General features: G+C 39.6%; 2 long non-coding RNA genes across 2 annotated transcripts in view; one reads left to right on the top strand and one right to left on the bottom strand.

The window, feature by feature from the left end:
- The window catches only part of LOC144291850 (uncharacterized), a 44,266-nt gene that overhangs the window by 16,479 nt on the left and 8,381 nt on the right, over positions 1-19,406 (bottom strand). The window lies entirely within an intron of this gene.
- On the top strand, positions 7,374-9,991 carry LOC144291997 (uncharacterized). Its single transcript, XR_013359542.1, has 2 exons — positions 7,374-7,967; positions 9,846-9,991. It is a non-coding gene; the product is annotated as an uncharacterized LOC144291997 (long non-coding RNA).

The following is a 19,406-nucleotide window of genomic DNA, read 5'->3' as shown; positions in this document are numbered from 1 at the left end:
TAATATTGATGAAGTGACTAGTAATTGCATGAAAGAGCCCAAGTAAATTCCCTAAACAATTACTTATATTCTTTCAGTTAGGTATGACTCCTCAAAAAGCTGAATAATACTATCTCAAAATTCTGCAGTGAGCTGTTTTTACATCTATAAGCTCATTTTGACAGCCATACTTACATGCTTGCTAAGGGAAAAGAAAAATGCTAACCCTTCCCAGTTCTGGGCTAGTCTTCGCATATGTTATCTCATTGTGGTGGGATTTAAACAGGTGTCTTGGACTTGATTAGCATATCACTATTACTCAGAGTACTAAGTGCATATTGATTAAAGGCAATTCAGAGACAGGAGTGTCTGAAGCTCTGTCTTCTGTTGCATGTAAGTCTGAAAGGACATGTGTCATTAATTCAGGGAGTCTTCCTGAGAATTCCTGTTTTAGTAGTTAACTACTTCCAAAGGAGAAACGGATATTATTGGGTCGACGACCTTTTATCAGATTATTACAAAAGATTCAGAATTTGTATTCATCTCAGTCAGCTAAATATCTCTAGATTCTATACTAGTCACTGTGTATGCTTCACACTCACCCAAATCAACAGACCCTTCCCAAGACCCTGCCCTTAACAAGGAGGCATGGCATGAGGCTTTGGGAAAGGTCTTCAGTCACCCAGTTGGGCTGGATTTATAGAATAGCATTCATTTGGGCATAGTTATCATATATCTCTTGGGATTCAGTTAAATTAGAACTCAGACAAATACCAAATCCTAAAGCCTTTAGTCCATCTTTTCCTAATTAGGGTACCATAATCTCATTACTTCTAGTGAAGGCTATTAATTCCCAACGCTGAAGTTGCAAAATAACTTCCCCAGAATCATCCTGGCCTTCTGCCTTTCTGCCTATTTAGAACCTGAAATGCAAAACATTTCTCTGTGATGGAAGCAATTCAACTTCTAGCATATCTTAACCTCTGTAGCAGAAGTCTGGAGGGGATTGAAACTATATTGCAGGCCTTTGTGGAGAGGGCTGTACATGGAAACCAACCATGGACTTCCAATGTATGTTTTTATAGAACAAATCATATACTTGGACATTATCTGTAGTAGAGACTAGATTGTATGGGAATGCAGTTCATTTGGGAAGAGAGCAAGTGTTTTATTAACTACAGAAGTAATCAGTGGGTTGGAACAAATGCTAATTATAACTTGTCTTTATACATCCTATATCAGCACTAGTAAATAGTATGCGAAGAGGGTAAAAGAGTATGTTCAGCAATACTTAGTTTTATAGCAAATGTTTTTACTAACAGGGTATTCAGTACTATTCACTAGAATTTTGAGTGGTGAAGAACTCAAAGAAATTCCTTTTTTTTTTATACTTCAGATCTGGGTCATTTAGACTGTCGAGTGGAGAAAGAAAGGCTCAATATGTTGGGCCCTTCAGGGACCAAGAACTATGAAGCATGTGAAGTAAAAAGATAGTTTAAGTTTCTTCTCCAGTTTCTGTATAAATCTAAATGGCTCTTTAGTAATTAAAGCATACTCTAATTGTCCTGAAGCCATCCAGCTGGAATAAACCTTGGCAACCTTGTGGAGAGAATCAGTCCCACCCCAGTGTGAGAGAATTGAAGGAACTCACGAGGAGGCCTTCAGCCTAACACCACACTGCACTCCTTCCAGCATCCACTGAGTAGGCAACTGGGCGATCCAACAAGCACTCCTTCCTCAGGGAAGTGAAGATGAGCCCTGGATCCAGGTAACCATAGCAACGACGAATCTTAGAAATAAACAGTGGAAAAGTTGTCCAACTTGAGTCATGGCTTTCAATTTGCAGGTTCGTGCAGGAAGAGAATTAGTAGTGGCCAGAGAATGAATATGCAAACCTAAAAACGTGCCTTCAGATCAGGATGATCTTTTCTACAAGGTCCCAATTCTGCCAACAAGCAAGTTCTAGAAAAGCCGCACTGCAGCGCTGCTACCTTTAGAAGTACCAGTTCACTTACTTTCTTTTTTATCAATTCTGTTATATTTGTACTCCTTAACTTGTCGGCGCATCTCTGTGTGTATACCAATGGCTCCAGTTGGTTTGCTTTACTGGTTTAATCTGGGAGACCTAGAATTCTATTTATTGCATTTGTTGTTAAAGACAAACCCAGAGCCAAAACTCAAACAAAGAAACAAAAAGCTGGCATTGCTTTAAGGAATACTGGCTGTCATATCAAACCATTTTTTTTTTTTTTAAACATAACATAAGACTGTGCAGTTTTAGCATCAGGCTTGGTAATTACATGAGTGCCATCTTAATTAAACCAACTAATGTTCTCTCAGTGCCTATTAGAGCCTATAAAGGTAGGAAGCCTAAATTTATTGTGCTCTCCTAGGAAGGAAGATCACATAACTCAGAAGTGTACATTGCATTTTGGTTTGATGTTTATGGTGGCCGGGAGTATCAACCTTGGCTCCAAAAACCTAAGGTGAATTAGAGCAGACTTCAGTTTGTGGTGATAATTTGGGACAAATTAAATAGAACGATCTTATGTGACAATGTCTAAGAAGCTAATGCAAACAGCAATCATAGATTTGGGAAGTAAGTAAACTCAACAACAAGAATATCTGTTAGTCATAAGAATGATACTCATAAATGGTGGTCTCTGAGTTGATGACCTAAGTAACTTTATGCCAAGGCAATTAAAGCTTTGCTGTAATGTTGCTGAGCCAAATTGCCCCAAATAAATATGGATCACACACCTTTAAGAGCACTGCACCCATCGGTTCTTCAATAGAAAGGCTTTATATAAGTTACATGAAGAAGGAATAAAATCATGAGATAGTCACTGAAATATTTATATCTTGCTCTGTCCCAAGAGCTGTTACACGCTTATATTTTGTCATACTCCTGTTAAGAAAAGAGAGGACATTCCCATCTCAGGGACCCATTTAAGAAATGAGATGGGATTGGATGTCATCACTCTCCATCAGTCAAGTATAAAAAAGAGAGGTGGGTTTTCCCATTCCTAGAGAAATGAGATTAGAAGGTACCTGTCTCGTCTCTGTTTAACTTTTTTGATAGAAGTCAAAGAAAGAAGCCTCCTCCTAAAAGAAATATGGCTAAAAATCCAATGTGAGAAATATGTGAATAATACCTAATATTATCTAGAGAAGAAACTAAAAGAACTTCTAGAAAATCCTTTTTGGCTCATCTTGGAGCTCTTAAGTGTTCCCTTAATGCTTATAAAACGGGCAGATTAATTAAGGCAGAGCCTAGAAAGGAGAAGGGACTCTCCCCTGATCTTTAGCCAAGAACGCTCTTTAAATACTTCCCAACCATCTGGCAAGGTAGCATGATATCATCATCATTTCACAAACAAGGAAACTAAGACTGAGAAATATCAGCCACCTTCCACTATCACCCTGCAGGGAGGTAGTAAATGGGAAGCCTTGTCTGCTGGCTGCATCCTGTGCTTTTTCAAATAGAAGAGTGAGAATGGCTAGATAATCGCGAAAGATGTGAGAGTAAAAATCACGTATTTACTTGGTTAAATAAAATAGATGATTTGAAAACTGGAGAGAAAGTGACTTCTACGTCGCTGCGATAAACCCCAGCCACCCCCACCCTTTCCCCACTGGCAGAGCAGAGGCATTTGTCTCTTCAAAGAGAAATGAGATCTTCTTTGGACTAGAGATGAAGCTCCCTGGGGTTTTTTCCTTACCTTATTGTAAATTAAGGTGGTGGTACCTCCTGAGAATAGGGTATGCAATGATAAATGCCTGGTGGAATTGCTGAAATAAATATGAAGCTACTTCGTTTTCTGGATTTGGACTTGTGTGGGTTCCAAGAGCCAAGTTCTTTTTGACAGCAAACCTGTTAGGCTTTGGTGAGTCGAAACTTTTAATCTCTGATACTAACAAAGGTCTGCACATTTTAGGAAACTTTCTTTGGAATCAACCCTACAAATACTTTTGGAGCCAGACAGCATAATTACTCTCATTTTTTTAGTCAACGGTGCCTGATTATTGAGCAACAACAAAAATGTCATTAGTCATATCGCAAATCTTCTGTCCAGCCCGAAGTGGTTTTGAGTTATTTATACATTGTAAAAACTTAGGGCACTTTCATAGGGCAAAGATCACCCCTTATGCATTTTCAAAATAATATCCCAAAGTTTAGGAAGACAGTTTTTAGAAAGGGGCTCGAACAACAAGAGATAATGTCAAGGCAATTTGTTGGAGGCAACAGTAGCCTCCAAGGTGGAGGACAGTCCTTGGAGGACAGTCACTCCGAGGTGACTACTTTAATTGACTATATGCATTTGAGTGTTTTGGTTTTCTGAAATTTTTATATAAATAGTTAAAGAATTCTTCTTCCAGTGGAACTTTCTTCAAAGAAAACAATGGCTTACAGTATCATTAGTTTCAATAGTAATTTTCCATTTTGCCTTCTTTAAAAAAGAATTTATTTATTCATTTGAGACAGAGAGAGCAAGCACAGAGGCAGAGGCAGAGGGAAAAGCAGACCCCGCTGAGCCGAGAGCCCCACGTGGGGCTCGATCCCAGCACCTGGAGACCATGACCTGAGCCAAAAACAGATGCTTCACAGACTGAGCCACCCAGGGGCCCCTCCCATTTTGATTGTGTATTATTAGAGTTCGCCACCTTGAGTTTTTCTTTCCAATTGAGATGTCCGTTATAGTAAAGGACACAAATCTCAGGTGGCTGGCCAGAGGGATTTTAGCATAGGTATGTATACTTCTGTGCAACCAAGACCAAGATCAAGATACGGAATGTTTCAAGCTTCCCACAGGCTCCCCATGTTTCCTACCAGTCTATACCCCCACCCCGGGATGACCACTGAACTGACTTCTAATTACAATAGATTGGTTCAGAAATTTTGAATTTTATATAAATGTAATCATACAGCTTTGCTCTGATGTATCTTTTTTTCTACTTAACATCATGTCAATGGCATTCATTCATGTTATTGTATGTAACAGTATTCTTTTCTTTTTATTACTTTTAATATTCTGTTTTATAGCCAGATCTAGGTTTGCTGAATTATTCTATTGTTGGTGGATATTTGGGTTGTTTACAGTTTGGGACTGCTATGGATAAAACTGGACTCACTCTTGCTAGATCTAGGTTTGCTGAATTATTCTACTGTTGGATGTTTGAGTTATTAACAGTTTTGGGGCTGCTGTGGATAAAGCTGGTCTAGGCACTCTTGCATGTGCCTCTGGCAGGAACTAAGCACTCATTTCTATTAGATATGTTGCCAGGAGAAAAATTGCTGGGTCTTACTTATGTTTAACTTTCATAAGTGCTGCCAAAAAGTTTTCCAAAGTATTTGTACCAATTTAGACTCTTGTGTCTCCTAAATGACATAAAAAGAAAGACCATTTGAGCCACTTACCTTCCTATATTCATCACTATTCCTTTACATAAGCTGTTTAGGTTTGGTTTTGAGGGAAGTTCAGAGATCTTAAAACAAGATAACTGCTGTGTTATTTTCTTCTTGGCTTTCTTAGACTATTTCTAATCCATCAGATTTATAAAGTCTGTATCTTGTTATTTTGTCCAGAGATACAAGGTGGTACCTTTAATGGAGCTTCACCCCTGATATTCTGTGTCCTGTGTTCCCACCTGGGGCGAATCACTGGCAAGAAAGTGGGCCACGCTCTTCTCTCTCATCTGCTGCATGTGTGGATAAGACCCTGACCAGCAGCAGAGGTGGGAGGGGGGTGTGACTTACCATGTGTGTGAGCAGACATGGGATTCGGGAGGCTTGGTAAAGGCAGTACGATCTCGTTAACAGCATTTCGCAAAACTCAGAGAAGTAAAGTGACAAACTCAATTCCAAATCCCGTGCTCACCGGTACCTTAGCCTTCATCTTCTCCTCACTACTTAGGATTTCGTCATTAACTTGCCCAGAAGATTAGCCTTTGATCAGGCCAAGGTTCTTGTTCTTAGTCAAGAAAACAAAATATCACTGGTGGCTCTTCCCAGCTGTATGTTTTAGTGATTCCAGATGTGAAAATCAAAGAAATGCTGGCAACAATGCATTGTCCAAATAAAAAGGAAATGAAATGTGCAGACTGTTTTCTAAACATTTCAAAGACCCTGGAAATCCAGCCAACACCAAAATCAATATTTGCATTTTAATCTTTGTTAATTTAAACTATTAGAGCCTGTATCAAAGATAAAAGCCATTTGAAGTTGAATTTCCTTATTTTCTCCCATTATTGTTTTTGTTCTTACTACTTTTTTTTTTTTTTGTAAAACACTGGAGGAAGCAGATATTTGATTTAAATCTTTCATTTTCAAAATAAATATCCTTCTTTTCTGGGAACATAAATCAGGAATCCTGAAATGGGAGTTCTGTTTATGTTATCTTATTATGTATGGCTTAACGGTTCTTTAATTTTTGTTTTTAACATAATGAACCTAAACTAAAATCAATTAGCGCTACTTTCACATATGTGTCCCGGCTGTAACTATTCACTAACAAAATAAAACTATAATAATTAGCAGAATGTTATAATACAATTTAAAATTTTTTACCTCATTACAAAATAATAGTAATGGTAATAACGTTGTTTGGTGTAATCATAGCAATAGCCCAGGTTAGTTTATAATTTGGCTCTGTAATCATTTCACCCAACCAGAATATGAGGCTGGGAAATTAAGAGGAGATAAAGAGGCACTATGTAGGCTAACTAGATATTTCAAAAGTCATAACAATATGTGCTTATTAAAATTAATAAACAATTTGTTTTCAGTTTTATGGAGATGCAATTGATATACATCACTGTATGCATTTAAGGTGGACAGAATAATGGTTTGACTTCCATATATTGTGAAACAATGACCACAATAAGTTTAGTTACCATCCTCATATGCCTGTTAAAGATCACCTCAGTCTTCCTGCGGGGCCTAGTTGCTCTCACTTTATGCATAGTCCTAACCAACTACTCAATTGGCTTTCAAACTCAGAGCAGAAGAAAAATCAAAGATTAGTGAGAGATTAAAATAGTGCCATAGAAAAACATAGGAATGGCAGTACAAAAAAATGATAGCTATCAGCCAAAAAAATAATAATTCTAAAAAGTAAAAGGGCAATAGCGATCACTTTATTATTCTTACTAAAACATGACTAGCTACAGCCCTTTTGTATAAGGGGAACCACTTACCTGCCTTAGCTACTATTTTTATTTTTATTTTTATTTTTATTTATTTATTTATTTTTTACTCAGTAGTCGTTGCAGTGATGGGCTGTAGGTGACCTGAAAGTCTCTTGCTTGGGTTGCATTCTATGGACGCTTTCAGCCCTCAGATTTCTCTGCTGTTGCCACAGGAACACCACAAAGAGCCATTCTAGTGCGTAAGCAACTCTCCTGGAGGACACTTTTGACCTACAGGGCAGAGTCAATGGATAAATAGCCCCCTCTTCTGTCCCTTGGGTGGATAATGCTGAACCTTCACCCTCAGAAGGTCTCAAAAGCCAAGGGGAGGCCCAGTTGCCCACTGTGTGAGCAACATGAGAATGACCCAATGGACTGACTCTCTTTACATCCCAATTCCATTCTTCCCAGTCCCTGGCCTCTGTGTCTTGCAAAATCTTCCCCCAAATGAATGACGTGTATGTAAGTGTTTGTCTCAGGCTCTGTTTTTCCTACAGAACCTACAGTAAGACAGTTGATATCTAGAAACAACTCTAAAAAGCAGACTCTCAGCAAGGTATTCAAGAACTCCATCATTTGATTTCTACCTGACAATTGGCTTTGTCACACAGCCCACAAGATACAGCAGACCTGCTGATGCCAGAGGTGTCCATGGTGATTGGATGCCATTCCCAACAGAAAAGTCATGGCAGAGACAGCAAGGAGTTTAGGGCAAGTCTGGGTCTTATGCGGCAGAAAATTACTCACTTTTAGCAAAGCAGCTTCTAGCCTACTGAAGACCGGGCTTCTACCGTGGGACAGTAAGTGACTAACCTGAGTCTACATGATTCCATTAGATCTTCCAAGTCATAAAACCAGACAGATGCCCCAATAACCCATTACTTGATGGAAGTGGTATCTGTGCTAGTTGGGCCCCAGCAGATCTGCAAGGTACAACAAACTGATAAACAGGTCATCCTTCCCCTATGTCACCCTCTTGATTGTATTACTGTCTATCCCTCACCTTACACTTTGGCCTCATGGAGGTATAGAGCACCCAACCAACAGAAGAGAGAAAGCCTCGGGCCTGCAACGGAGATGGGTCAGACTTGTGCGTTCATACTAGATAACAATACTCTGTGGTCCCAAAGAAGGCCCTGAAATGGTGGTGAGGGTAAGTCCTCTCATTTGGCCAATCTGTGAGCAGAGAAATTCAGTCTCTGAATGGGAAGTATGAGTTTAGGTGGACAGCAGTCTTACCAACTCCTTCTCCCTATGCCCTCCACGTAAATTATGTGTTACTTGCAATGTGGCAGGCATGATTTTACTCAATTTTTATACTAAACTCTGTAAGTCAGGTATTATTTTGATATATGCATTTTGCTCTTAAGTAACTAGGACAGGTTAAGTTATTTGCTAAAGGACAGCTGTTCCGTGCGTTGTGTACTGTGAACTCTGTGGTCCATGTTCTTTCTATTGTATTGCATTAGCTATAAGGTATAAGAGCATATCTTATGGTTTCCAAAATGATCATTCTAAGCTAAGAAAGGTTAGAATTCACTTAGTATACTGCTCAGGAACATTAGGAGGTATACACCACACTTGAGAACACCAAATCCAAGCTGGTTTTCATCTAGACCAGTAGTTTGCAAATGAAATTCCAGGGAGCTCCAGGATTGCATGATTGTCCCAAGTATATTATGGGTGTGAAGCAGTCTTAACAGGGGCAATTTGGGCCTCCTTAGCTCCTTGAATAGTATTATCACTTTTCCATTCTAAATATGGAGGTTCTACATAAAATTACGTTTGAAAAAAAGAATTCACTACTATAGCAATAAAATTGGAAAGCTTCACATACACCATACGGATATATCAAAATACTGGAGTCCTCCATGCTTTGGAGGTAACTCACATGTTAGTTCTTTGAAATACCAACAATTTCTAGTCCAACAATGTGCAAATTTTAGTCCAACAATGAGTCAGAGATACCTGGCTAACGGTATCTCTGCCATTACATGTTAACTTCAAGTCAGCTGGGCTATCATATTATAATAATGTTTTTATCTAGTCATATAAATACACATTCTTTGAAATAACTCTACACCTGTGTCCAGGCTTGGGCCTGGCTTTCCATGATTGTTGGAGTGAAAAGGTTCAGACAAAAAATGTTTTTAATTGGCATAAGCCTAGAGCCCCACCTGCCCTTCCCCGTCTGCAGTGAGATGTGCTTGGCAGAGGTACCCTGTGGCACTGAACTATGCTGGAGAGATGGGATTTGATTGGTCTCTAGGCCTACAGTGTACAGAAAACACTTGGACAAGTGGAGACAGGAAGATCTTGGAGGTTTGGGGGTGGTTAGTTGGAGGCAATGCGCTGCATGCAGAATGTGTCTAAGTGTCAAAGTTAGCGCTGAGCAGGGGCGAAGGACGCCTACAAAATAGAAACTCCTTTTCCTAAGCCTCAGAGCAGCCTAATGAATTCATTTGGGGGCCGAGTAGTTGGAAAGTCCTTAGTGTTGTAGGAAGGCAGACTCCAAGGTCACACCGAGTTGCGTCAGGCTTCAGGCTTACTGATTCTTTGGAAACATTATAAGAGCCCATAGCTTAACAATAAGAACAAGCAAAGTTTTCAGGTTTTATCCAGGCTAGATTTTTTTCGAAGGTCATCTTTTTATATTTCTTTCCCCTTTTCCTGTTTAGGCCACTGCTTTTCTCCAAACCAAGTGAGCTCCTCTTGGATAATTTGCCTTCTGATAAAATCAGTTCACCTTCCACGGGCCTCTTGCAGCCAATTATGCTTTTTTTTTTTTTTTTTTAACACTCCAAATTAAAATTTTTCAAGATGTGCTGTGAGTATGAAGGAATAAATCCTGTCGTTGAACAAAAGCTTCAAATTAAGGGGAAAAAATCTGCCTAAAACACAGTATGAGCAGAAACAACAAAAATTCCATCCTCCCTCCTTGAGAGCCTAGCCTCTTCCCCCACAACTGCTGAGACAAAGGCCACAAAGCCACGTAGGCAGTGGCCACTCTCCACATCCAGTCCCCGTCCCCAAGCTCCAGAATGTCCTGTACATTGGGGTCATCGAGGACTAGGGGTAGGAAATCCCAAGAAGTGAGGAGGAATTACTCTCAAAAGGGAAGCAATAAAGTTAGCTCCAAGTGCACAGGCCCTCAATAGGCAGCATACGGGAAGGAGTTTGGGTAGCAAGACAGAGGGGCTGCAAGTAGCTTGTACGTCATGCGGGTTAGGGTGTAGAGAACTGAGGTCTGCGCAGAAAGGATCGTTGAGCACCCAGGAGCCTAGGTGAAGAAGTCAGTGCCTTCCGAATCCCCATGTGCGATCCCCATATCCCTTGCCAGCACTCCTCAATCTCTGCATCCTCTTGAAATGCAGATTCTGATTCCCGGAGTCTGGCATTGGGGCCTGAGAGTCTGCATTTCTGACTCGCTCCCGACTAGATGCTGCAGTCACAAGTTCATACAACCCCTGTTCCTATTCCCCTCAATGTTCTTCAGGACAATGATCAGAGAAACAATTATAAAAGGTACAAGTTGTTTAAAAAGATGTAATACCCCAGGGTATCAGCCAGCGTTCTCTAGACAAACAGAACCAATGGAACTGATCTCTAGATATACTGAGAATCGAGAAAGAGAGAGAGAGAGAGAGAGAGAGATTTCAGGTAGTGCTCGCACCGCCATGGGGACCGGCAAGGCTGCAGTCTACAGGGGCAGGCTGGAAATGCAGTCGATGTGCAGTCTGAACGCAGAGTTCCTCCTCCAGGAAACCTGTGTTACTCATAGGAGCTCCCCTGATTCTACGAGGCCTACCCACATTATCAAGGGTAATGTGCTTTATTTAAAGTCAACTAATTATAAATATTAATCACATCGACAAATACCTTGACACCAACAGCCAGATTAGTGTTCAAACAAACACGTGGGTGCCATGGTCTAACAGAGCTGACACCTACAGCTAACCGTCACTCATACTATATAATTTTCAGCAAATTTACTTTGTTCCGTCTTACCGTGTCTGATCAATAGCTGCCCTGCAGTCCGTTATATGTATGCACCACCATCATATAAGTAGTCTTTTATTGCTGGATATTTTACTCTTCACTATTACAAAAATACTGCAATGAACATTCTTGAGAAAAAAGCCTTTAAGTCCAAGTATGAATGTATCTGCCGAATATATATTTAGACTTGGAAATATAGGTCAAGTAGTAAAGTTTTACTTTACTTTTTCTTTTTTTTAAGATTTTATTTATTTATTCATGAGAGACTCACAGAAAGAGAGGCAGAGATGCAGGCAGAGGGAGAAGCAGGCTCCATGCAGGGAGCCTGACGTGGGACTCGATCCCGGGACTCTGGGGTCACACCCTGGGCTGAAGGCGGCGCTAAACCGCTGAGCCACCCGGGCCGCCCTAAGTTTTCCTTTTCATAGCAATTGGCAAATTGTTCTAAAAGATAGACTTTGCTGATTTATATACTCAGTAGAAATGGGCAGACATTTCTGTTTCCACACAGTCTCAATGACACATCATATTATATGATATTTTCAATTCTGCATTAATATGTGAAAAACAATGTCTCATTCAAGTTTTATTTTGTGGAATATCACTTTTTTCTTGTGGTTAGAGGCTATTTGCATTTTTTTTTTCTGTATCTAGAGTCTATTTGCTGTGGTCTTAAGCATTTTTTTTTAATTTAAATTCAATATACCTTCTGAATATCGGTCATTTTCTTACATATACAATACAAACGTATCTTGTTCTATTGTGCTATTTGTCTTTTAACTTCACTTACGGCGTTTTAAAACAACACAAATATTTTAACTTTATGCAAAACTATTAGTCTTTAATTTTTTTAGCTTTTGGGTGTTGTGTCTTGTTCTACAGACTTTTTCCTCCAAGCTAATATAAATTCCCTTATATTTTCTTCTACACTTGTGTGGCATCTCATTTTGTGTTAGAATCTTTGAACCATTCTGTTTACTTTGGTGTGAAGAGTGTAATAGAGATGAACTGCCTGTCCTCTCTCTTCTGGCTCCTGGGTTATTCAAAATCCATTTGTTTGATAATCTATTTTTTAATCACATACTGAATTCCACCATGTATGGGCTTTACTTATGAAATATCTATCCTGGAAATTCAGTTACATAATATTTATTACTATTTTTCTATAATATATCTAATACCCCTGATAGAAGGGCTAGCCCCCCTCACTGTATTTACATTTTGAAGCTTTTCTAGCTAGTCCTGTAAGTTTGAATCTATTGTCAAAAAGTTAATGTTGGCATTTTGATTGGCAATGAATTTAAAGTTTTGAATTAATTAAGGGATAATGTCCATTTTACGCATTTTCAACAGGATGATATCATCCTTAAAGAGAAAAAAAAATGGTTCTTGGAGGTGAAAAACTTACTCTTGGAAAAAAAAAAAAAAACAACTTACGTTCCAAAGCACAGATATATATGCACAATATGTAACTAGATATTAGTTTATCAGTGGCATTAAAATTTAATGGGAGAGAACAATTAAGAAAAAAGAAATATCTGAAAAGGAGGGTTATAATGAAAGAATTGAGAAATACCGTTTATCTATGTAAAGTTGATCATTCTTCTCTAAGAACAAGTCAGTTCTTGATATGCATTTAAATGTTTTAGGCTTCACTCACAGTAGAATTTTAAAATTTTCTTCAAATCTGAATGTTTATTTCTAGGTGCTTTCTCTTCTTTTCATAAATCTACACTGAAGACAATAAGTAAATTTTGCATATTAATCCTTATACACTCAATCTACTGAATTCCTAATTGTAGTAGTGTTATAGTCATTTCCTCTCATTTTCTAGTATTAATATAATCTGCAAGTAATGAAAAGTTGGCATCATCCTTTCTAACTTCAATGTTTCTGATCATTGTATTTAGGTTAAGGGCATTGCTAGTACTTCCAGAAAAATGCAACTAATACCAGTCATGATAAACATCCTTAGGGTGAATATGAATTTTATAGGACTTTTTCTAGTATTTCACCATTAAGCCCATGATAATTCTATGTCACAATTAGGGATTTATTAATCCATTTATATTTTTAAAGAATTTCATCAAATGCTTCTTTGACATTTACAGAGATGATCAAATGATTACTCTCCTCAAATCTGTTAATATGTACATGTTAAGTTCCATATCTTGAACCATCCCTGCATTCCTGGTATGAACTGGTAGTGGTTATAATTTTCTTGTAATATGTTATTGTGTAATATTGACTTGTAATACATGACTTTAATTTATTTGACAATACTTTTGATTTTTGCAACAATAATATAGATGAAATTTTGAAATTTAATTTTACCAACCCATTCAGTTTTGTCAGGTTTTAGTAATAATGACTTCATAAATTTTCCTTTTTTTTTCTTCTATGCTCACAAACATTTTTAAATAGAATGAGAGTTTCTTAGTTCTTACAGACTTCATAGATTGGCCATTGAGGTTGTATGGATCAGGCATTTTTCATTGTGGATGATGATTTTTTGACAACTTTTTTGCTTTATTTAACTTTCTTTTCCCAGATATGTTTTGGTTATTTACCCCTTACTTCCCAGGTTTGTAATTATTTCTACAGAGGTGAGTATTCTTCTAAAATTCTTTTCAGTTTTTCTGTATCTATGCTTATTTCCTCTATTGTGACATGTGATTTTGTGGATTTGCGTTTTCTACCCCTCTCCACTTATGCACCATTTTTGTTCTCTCCCCCTCACCCCTGCAGCCACAGGCTCTTACTTTGCTTCTCACTCTCACTCTCCAGTTACTAGTTTTATTTTTTGTTTGTTTCCTGTTTTATAATTCATTTGTCTGCTTTCATATTTACATTCTTTCTCTCTTTCCTATGTTTATTTTGTGTTTTACCCCAACTTTTAAAATTTGATACTCCATTCATTTTGTGTGTGTGCGTGCGTGGAAAGAACATTTACTTTTGTGGGTGAAAGAGAATTTTTAAAAGGCAGCATGAAATGGATTTCCTGCAGTGTTCTTTGGGATTATATAATTCTTCTTATAAGTAAGAATTGTAAATGATTCCTTTATTCTTCATGTGATGGACTGCTTTCATTTCAAGATTACACAATACCAAAATCAGTCCACATGCACCCCAGATTTACTAGGGTTTTAAGCATTATTCAAATTGACTTTAAGAAGATTATACTTTTTTCCAACATTTAATGACACATGGTTCAATGATCTCATGAGTTTCCTTTTTTTTTTTTTCTTTAAAGATTTTATTTATTTATTTATGAGAGACACAGAGAGGCAGACATACAGGCAGAGGGAGGCTCCACGGGGAGCCTGATGTGGGACTTTATCCCGGGACCCTGGGATCATGACCTGAGCCAAAGGCAGATGCTCAACCACTGAGCCACTCAGGTGCTCCAACCTCATGAGTTTCCTAACCCTATAGTCCTTTTCTATAGTGCAAGTCACTTGACCTTCACCTCCAGCTGAAGAACTATTTTTGTACTTGGTTATGGATGGTTAAGGACTCCTCCTGCTCTAATTTAACACTCAGGGCACACAAAAGGAAGTCTTCCTTGTTCTGCTCTGACCTTGTGACCTCATTCTTCTGTAGCATTTTTTTTTTTTGCTTGGAAAGTCCTTACCTTGTACCCCTGATCTGCAAATAGCTCACTGTCTTATTACCTGGACTTGAGTACTTCTCTTGATAATGTGTCTACTATCAATCTCTGTTAAAGTGGCGTTTGGTCTTAATCTCCATGACCTTCTCCCATCTGCCATTCAGTTACAAGACCGCTGCTTCTGACACCATCCTGAAAGGGTGGGCCTTGTTGTTAATTGACAGACTTCCATACATTCATTTATTTACTCGCTCATTCATGAAGCATATATTGAGTGCCTACTTTATTCAAGCAGTGGGTTAAAGCAGAGAAAAGAAAAAGTAAGATGTGATCCCTTCCTTCCAGTAGCATCCAATCTAGTGGAAGATGACCCACTGACAGGAGTCTGCAATACTGATTAAATCTAGGGTTTTGAGTGCTGAGTTTTGACATGATATTCTAAAACCTCTTGCTGGTTTTGCTGTTTGCTTATCCCAAGATACTTGGAAAATTTCCAAATTTACAAACACTGCTATCGAAGTTAATTTTTTTCTAAGAAAAATGTACGCAACAACAATTAGAGAATGAAACTGTGGCACCAAGCGGGAGACGCACAACATTCAAATATGTATCTCAACAAACAAAAATGACAAATGATTGCATGTTATGACCTAATGGTCATTAGTAAATAGTAGAAACTGTGATTGTCAAGTCCAAGGATGCCAAGGGTCTTCTACATATTAGAATCTCATTGTAATGTGACAAAAAAAATGGGCATGGGACTATTTCTAAAATGACCCATTGGTTTAGATTTATAAGAGACTTTATTGTTGAGAATGAGCATCAGAAGAAATTTATCCTGCTCTTTCCCTTATAACACGGCTCCTAGCACGCATCCCAGGGGTGGCATTTGAGTAAGACTCTAGTGCACTATTATTATAAAGCAGAGAGGAAGTAACACTAACTAGATTCACTTTTTTAAACTTCTCAGAGTAAAACTTCTGACACAATGCCAAACATCCAGATGAAAACTGAAGAAAAACAAAAACAACTCTCCAGATGTTTTCCCTAAGCAAATGTATAGGAATTACTGTTCTTATCCATTCGTTTTGGAAATAACTCATGTAGCATAAGGGAACAAGGACCAGATGAAGTATTATTGTCAACAAAGACCATGGTGACCTCTTAACAGGAAGAAAGCACTGGTGATTTTAGATGACCAGGACAGAATAAGATAATCGTTAAAACCTCACCTTGGTAGATCTTGTAGGTTAACTTTTTAGCCCACATTTCTCACTCCTCTGTGGATCCTTGCTTTTTGCCATTTAATTCATAAAACCTTGTATTTTCTCCTACGGTAAACCGAGCACACTTCCTGGCCTCTTGACTTTGGGTCAATGGAACATTAGCAGACATGATTTATGCAGAGGCTTGAAACGTGCTTATGTAGTTGGGCTTACCCACTTACATTTTTGCCATGAGAGAAATGACCCCAGGTAGCCCACTGGCCCAGCATAGATGAGAGCCTTGTGGAATAAATCTGCCTCCGACATAAGCTGCAGAGATTAGAGCCAAGTCCAGCCAGTTCCTGGACAACTTGCAGATGTGAGAGAGAATAAATATTTGTGTGTTGAGCCACTAAGTTTTGAGGTGTTTTGTTACTCAGAATTATTGTGGAAATCGTTGACCTCTACCATAGAGCCAAAGCAAACTGAAGGGGGAGGGGTTGTCTATAACAGAGCGTTTCCCATCGGTCTCAGCCTGCTGATAGTGATGTTATCAGCTAGAAATATCTGAAGCACTCACCTGGACCCATGTTCATCGTGGCAAGCCCCCACAAACATTTCCCCAGCCAGAGCCAATGCCGTGGCTGACCAACCCTTGTGGTTCTTATTATGATTGCAAGATGCATCTTAGCAATACCTATCGGCAAACTTAGAAAAAACAAGGTTTATTACTCAGAGGCTCTGAGAGTACACAGCATGCCCAAGAGCCACAGTGACGTCACAAGTAAGGAGGAAGAGCAAAGACTTTTTGTGTCTTCATTGGGATGGAGGGTGGTGGGCTAGTGTGGTGTGGGCTCGCACGTTATTGGAGAATTTGAAACCTAAGAACAGGTATAAAGGCATGGGAAGGGGAAGCATGGTCACTCGAGTGCTCGGTTGTCTAGGTTGCCCAGGACTTGCTCACAGGGGAGCTTCATGGAGGAGGCAGCCTGATTTCTTATCTAGCTGATTAGCTAATAGGTGTGTCAAACAGTTGGCAATATGTTTATCTGCGATAGATGTCTTTGAAATGGATGTCTTGATAACCAAAAACGTAATGTCAGGTACTTACATTATAATGAACAAAGTTCACTGACAAACAGTTATACTACACAGAGTCAATATGAGGAATCAAGTCGCCACAAAGATGCAGATGCGAGTGTACATAACACTCTAGCCTCACTACCTAATACGAGCTAGCGCTTTCATACCTCAAGGTCTCACACATGCTGTTTCCTAACTCCCTCCCTCCTGCATGTCGTGACATAGCCATGACCTATTCAGGTAATGGGGTACTCTTGTCCTCAAAGTAGGCCTCCAATGGTTTCCAGGAAGAAATTGAAACTATACTGGCCTGCAGATCAGTGAAAGTGACTCCCTTGATCAAAACATAATTTGTATGATTTCTCTTTAGTTTGAACATGATTTAAATAAACACATAGGCAAGAGTACAGTTTTGTCATGAAAACATTCAGAACTACAATAAAGCATTTTTAAAATCTAATTGGCCAGGACTTTGAATTGACCAAATTTCTTTTGGCTTTCCATTGTGAGAGATAAGAAACATATTGCTAAGAAAATAAATAGGTAGAATTTGATCTAATAAAATATTCACCTTTGAATAAAGCCTTTGAAGTCTCACATTGGAACCTCCTAGAACTATGCATATGTAGGAGACTACAACTCACCAAAATGATCCTAAAACAACACCTAATGTTCAAGGAAGAAATGTTTTCATCAGTTAGAATTGGCATCCTTAAGCAGAGAAGTGGGTTATTATAACTTAGAGCAATTTAATATAATTAGGGTTTTTTAAAAGTGAATTTGAGATTGATCCTCAGTTGACTACATAATTCCTGTAACTTTATTAACCTGTAGTTTGTGTTGTGATGTGTGTGTGTGTGTGTGTGCCCACCCATGTGCGTGTGCATGCATGCACGCCCACAGTTGGGACAAGTAAGAATTAGTACTTATTGCGGCCTTATTCTTGCCAGGAACTGTGCTGAGACATTTACAGACATTATCTCATTTGATCCTTATAAGAACCTTACAAGATACATATAAAATCTGCTCCTCGATAGGTAGAGTAAAAATGCTAATTTGGGCCTGAACAGTTTATAAACAATATTCTAGGACCTTGGCTGCACATTAGAATCACTGGGGAGCTTTTAAAAATCCCCATACCCAAGCCCCACTCCAGGACATGGGAAGCGGAACACGCCAGTGGAGAAGGCCAGAGTCGGTGTCGCTGAACTCCCAGGTGACTGCAGTGGGAAGCTAAATGAGTTTGTGAGTCACTGGATTTATAACCCCCATGATGACTTGGGAACCTCGACTCTCAGTGACATATGTGCTTGGTGTCAACCGGGGCTGTGCCTCTGCTGCTGTAGAGAGAAGCCAGCGACTCCGCAGTCACCAGGGCCCGTGTCCTAGTGGAAGAAGCACCAGCTGCGCCCGGTTCCAGGCCATCAGAGCCACATTCAGACCGTTGCCCTCGGGAGACCATGGAATAGAGACTTGGACACAAGCTTTCATTATTTCCCAAGGACAGGATCAATCTTATGCTGCTGTACACCCCTTTGGCCAGTGAGCTCTTGCCCTAGCCAAGCAAGAGGAGTGGCGCTGTGCGTTTGTATTACCTGCATGTTGGGCAAGAACGCAAGGTCAGGCCAGATTGAAGACAAGGAGCAGTTTCGGAGCCAGGGCGTGTGTACTCAGAACAGGTGGACGCTCTTGCCGGTGCTGTGCACCTGCTGAGTCATCGGAAGCGCCCCCTTCGTGGACCATTCTGGGTCTCTGAACAGCTCTGGCTTCTGGGCTGCCCCCGAAGCTTGGCGTTAGGGGCGCGGGTGAAAGCAAGGCCCCTGCCCTTTCTTCAGCCTGGGCCCGCCGCCCGAGCAGCAGAGGAAAGGGGAAACCGGGCACCTGCTCCTTTGGCATTCTCTGGGCCTCCAGCAGTTGAGCGTGTCCCTGCAAAGGGCTACCGAAGCCCCGGGCCTGAGGCCTGAGCCGGGCGGACGCTTCCTAAATGCTCTCAGTTCTACAGCAGCTGAAATAAGCTCCACCCAGGTCTGGGGAGAGGCTGCTCAATGCAGTGCTTGCGAGTGTGAACTGCAGGTCCACACGCTTATGCCTGTTTTCTCATCTGTCCAATGAAAGTAATTAATTTTGCTTATTTTTGATGTATGGCTTATACAATAAACAGATGAAATAGATGTAAATAATAGATGAACGCATTAAATAGATGAAAAATGTCTAGAAAATACCTTCCCATAGTAAGGATTATATAACTGTAAGCTCTTGTTATTTATGTCTTCTTTTATCCATGCGATTGTTTATTTCTGGCCACAGTGTTCAGAAAGCCTTCCTATATATGGCAGGCACTA

This window comes from Canis aureus, chromosome 20 (genome assembly GCF_053574225.1).
Source record: "Canis aureus isolate CA01 chromosome 20, VMU_Caureus_v.1.0, whole genome shotgun sequence".
Taxonomy (NCBI): domain Eukaryota; kingdom Metazoa; phylum Chordata; class Mammalia; order Carnivora; family Canidae; genus Canis; species Canis aureus.
Note: the sequence above shows the minus strand (reverse complement) of the source record. Positions and strands in the feature narration are given on the sequence as shown.